General features: G+C 40.4%; 1 pseudogene; it reads right to left on the bottom strand.

Moving 5' to 3' along the window:
- Positions 1-1,280: 1,280 nt before the first annotated feature.
- On the bottom strand, positions 1,281-2,630 carry LOC103681919 (annotated as a pseudogene).
- Positions 2,631-4,540: the final 1,910 nt, after the last annotated feature.

The following is a 4,540-nucleotide window of genomic DNA, read 5'->3' as shown; positions in this document are numbered from 1 at the left end:
ATTACAACATTCCTACAGTTACTACAATGTGGTTTTTGACTGTTTTTTTTTTTAATGAAAGTAAACATTTGTTCACATTTGATTTTCTGTGTTCTCCCCGGTAATGACTTTATTTTTTCAGTGAACATTTCCAGCCCACGGTATAGCATACTATCTTAAAGTACAAATCCAAGGAAGGTAATACCTTTCCTAAGTCAGAAAACTTTGGCAAATTAATACAGTACTCTTTAATATAATAAAATCCTTTTTTTGTTGTTGGGGGTCACGTGTTACTTCAGTGATAATTTTCACTCCAAAAATGTCATTTAAGTACCAAAATAAAACACTGTGGTTTGTAATGGTGCTTTATGGCAGAGCAAGTTATTTTATACAAATTAATATGTCTTTTAAAACTATGTAATTTCTCCTTTTATTTATTTATTTATTTAGGGGGGGATGGAGGGGTGGGGCAGAGGGGAGAGAGAGAGAATCTTAAGCAGGCTCCACGCCCAGCGCAGAGCCTTATGTGGGGCTTGAACTCTCGACCCCGAGATCCTGACCTGAACTGAAATCAAGAGTCAAACACTTAATTGACTGAGCCAGCCAGGGGCCCCTAATTTCTCCTTTTAAAGACCATTCCCTCAGGGGCTGGCTTAGTTGGAAGAGCATGTAACTCTTGATCTCAGAGTTGTAAGTTGGAGCTATTGGGTGTAGAGATTAAATTGAAATAAAACTTTAAAAAAAAAAAAGAGCATTCCCTCATACTAGTTTGTGAGGTGTACCACAGCAGGTAATTATGTGTATTCAGATGGCTCTGCTTTGCAAGGATTCCCATGCATGACAAGTTTTAAAATTCTTCCTTAAAGGAGATTATTATGCCAATACGATGAATTATGAATTATGAAAATTTTTGTGTAAATACTGGAATCCTCAAAATTAGGTGGTCATTTCAAACAATACTACTTTCAGATGACACTTTTTATTTAGAAACCCTGCACCTCTTTGGTTTGATGAAAAGTCATATAGCTTTTGTTCAGCTTATTTAAAAAAAAGAAAACAACTTTCCCTAAAATACAGAGATTTATTTATTTATTTCTGAGAGAGAGCCAGCAAGTGGGGGGAGGGGCAGACAGAGAATCCCAAGCAGACTCCCTGCTGAGTGGGACCCTGACGGGGAGCTCACTCCCACAACCTTGAGATCATGAACTGAACCAAAATCAAGAGTCAGATGCTTAACTGACTGAGCCACCCATCCTGATTTTTAAATGACAAATAAATATATTGCCAGCTTGCAGAGACCTGGGGGAGTGGGTGTCGCCTACCAGCTTTCCTTGTCATTTGCTGACATTTCACAAATGCTGCTGTGCAATTGCCATTGGTGTCCCTATACTCCTTCTTGCTGAAGCTGCCAATTCTTCAATCTTGGGGTTTTTTTTTTTTAGAGGGTGAGAGAGAGAGAGAGAATCCCAAGCAGGCTCCATGCCCAGTGTGGAGCCCAACCCAGGGCTGGATCTCATGACCCTGAGATGATGGTCTGAACCAAAATCAGTAGCTGGACACTTAACTGACTGAGCCACCCAGGTGCCCCTCAGCACTTAATTTTTGTATTATCCATTCCATTGCTTCTCAGCCCAATATTATTAGCAGTCAAAGATACTGTACTTGCCATCAGTCCTTCAAGGTAACTGCTGAGACTGACTCCTTTCACAATAACTATGTCTTCTTGAGTCAAAACAGTTTTTTCTGTGTCCTGAGGATGTGGTTTGCATATGAGTTTCAACTACTGAAACCGTATTTGTAAATAAAATATTAGTAGATTCAAGTACAGTTGTTTTCTCTGTAGGATCAACTATGGAATGTTGTTGTACCTGTGTTTTAGTTCTTGCTGCACCAATAAGAGATTTCACAATGGAAGGCAGTTTCTGTGCTGAGAAGTGTATGGCTGTGCAACTTTCCAGAGTGATCTGTAAGTCTATCCAATAAATCAACTCCAGCCATGCTTGGGTTCATAGGGTTTGGGTATTTCTGCATTGCAGCTGTTATAACAGTTTCCCACAGCTGGTCAAAGATGCTTTTTGAAGTCCAGATCTTCATGGTGCTAGTAGCCTGCCTGATGTCTAGGCAGCACTGGGGGGAAAGTTACACTTGACGCTACCCTGTCCCCAGCCGCCCGCTGCCATTTGAATTTCTTTCAAATAATCTCTTGCTGCATAGGGAGAAGGTAGGTCTCTGCATCCTGTGTTGTTTCTGATGGTGTGTGTTGTGCAAGCCCAGAAGCTGGGCTTCTGGGATATGCGTTTCCAAATCACAAGGGCAGATAGAGATGATGGTCTATCCAAATTTTCAGTATATGTAATGTTTTTTAATGACAGTAATTTATCATCTGGCTGTTTGGGAAGCAGAAAGGAAGAGTACTGGATTTTGCCCATTTCCAACAGCAATTGATCTGGCTCGTCTGCCCGTGAGCTTGTGGGCTAGGAACCCGTATTACCACTTGGAAGAGGGGAATAGAAACGGGCTAGAACAGGAACTTTGTTTAGTTTTCCCCCCAGATTCACACTGACTGAAAAGACACATGAAGCTGGTCAGCAAAGTGGAGGGCACCCTCTTGTTGTCTGATGAACTCTGAATGGTATGGGCTGCAGAGGCACAGAGGGCTCTTGCCTGCTGGGCAGTGGCCTTTCCCCACCAGTCCCCTCCACGACCACTACAGTAGTCGGTAAGAGGCATTCAAATTTAAAAGTCCAGATAAGCCCATGACCTGGCAGATACTAAATGTGCAGTTTCATTTTTACATAGGGGAAATGTTTCCGGCCAAAATTACATTCAAGAAATCCAAGGTATAGAAAAGCTTTACTTGAGATGTGGATTTGTATGTTTTCATACCTACTTTGGTCTGTAGGCTGCCCTTTACAAATTATTTTCATTATTGGAAAAAATGTCTCGATAGTTTTTGTAGCCAGATAAGAATTTCATCTAAATTTCTGCAGGTAAACAATAAGGACAATTTCCCTAGTGAATGGGATGGATGATGTTGATATTTTAACTGTGGGTCTGTAGTCCCCTCCCTCGTTCTAATCACAGAGCACACAGAAGATGCAGCCAGGTGAGGCCGGTGGTCCGTGTGAGTCCCCTGTGAGGGTGAGTGGCCGTGAAGGACATTGTAGTGTTGCCAGCCCACCAGCTTTCCTGAATTTACATTATACGATATACTTTTGTATTTAATTTCCCAAATAAAATAAGTATATTCCTTTTTTGAAATGAATGTATACTAGTTGAAAATCTGAAATTTTGGATGTTGTATTGATATATATTGACTGCCTATTTAGAATTGTGGTTAGAAGTTTAAACATGTTTTTTCTTGTAATGGTAATATGTATGCAGTTAAAATGAAACAGCAATGTAGGAAGTGAAAGTCAGTGCCCCCTTTCCACCACCCGGTGTGCTCACTGATGACTGATCACACACAAAGTCCAATCCCGTTTCTTTCGAAGTGGTTTCCCAGTTATTTTGTTTCCTAACTAGCTTTGGCTGATACATGTATAGAGCTGCAAATCATGATGACTTGGCCACATTCTAATATTTATATAGCCTCATTGTTTCATTTTGATTTTGTTGACCATGCAAACACACAGAAAAGTGGGTGTCTACAAGCCAAGGGGAGAGGTCCTCGAAAAAACAAGAACAACCTGCTGAGTTCCAGCCTCCAGGACTGAAAGAAAATAAGTTTCTGTTCCAGCCACCCCAGTTTGTGGTTTTGTTGTGCAGCCCTAGCAAACTAATAGAGAATGTTAAATACCTTTTCTTACAAATCTAGTTCCTTGTTGATGGACAATGAATTATTTCCAGCCTTTTGCTTCTACAGACAAAGCTAATGTGAGTAACCTGGTACATATATCGTTTTATACATAATGCATCTTTAAGATAATTACAATTCTTATTGCTCTTGCCAAAATATATAGGAATTATAATAATTTGCATTACCATCAGAAATGAATGTAGTAACTATGCCCTCCCCCCCTCCATCCTTGCTAATAGTGCATTTTTTCCAATTTTTGGCTATTACCAAAAAATATGCCAGGAACATTTGCATATAAGTCTTTAAAGGACATATATTTTCTTTTGGGCAGATGACTAGAAGTTATATATATGTTTAAACTTTTTCTAAGATTTTTAAAAATTTGAGAGAGAGCACAAGCAGGGCAAGGGGCAGAGGGAGAGGGAGATGCAGACTCCCTGCAGGGAACCTGATGTGGGACTCGATCCCAGGACCCTGGGATCATGCCCTGAGCTGAAGGCAGACGCTTAGCCAACTGAGCCACCCAGGTGTCCCTGTATATGTTTAACTTTTTAAGAAACTGCTCAACTGTTTTCCAAGGTGGTTGTGCATTCTGTATCCACACCAGCAATGTATGAGTTCTTGTTCTTCCACATCCTACCTAACACTTGGTATTGGTTAGTCTTTTTAATTTTAGCCATTCTACTCGTGGGTCATGCGTAATGCTGTCTTGTTGACGTTTTATTTTGCATTTTCCTAATGACTAATGATGTGGACTATCTT

Source organism: Ursus maritimus, unplaced genomic scaffold, assembly GCF_017311325.1.
Source record: "Ursus maritimus isolate PB19 unplaced genomic scaffold, ASM1731132v1 scaffold_38, whole genome shotgun sequence".
Lineage (NCBI taxonomy): Eukaryota > Metazoa > Chordata > Mammalia > Carnivora > Ursidae > Ursus > Ursus maritimus.
This window is presented reverse-complemented; position numbering and strand designations above follow the sequence as displayed.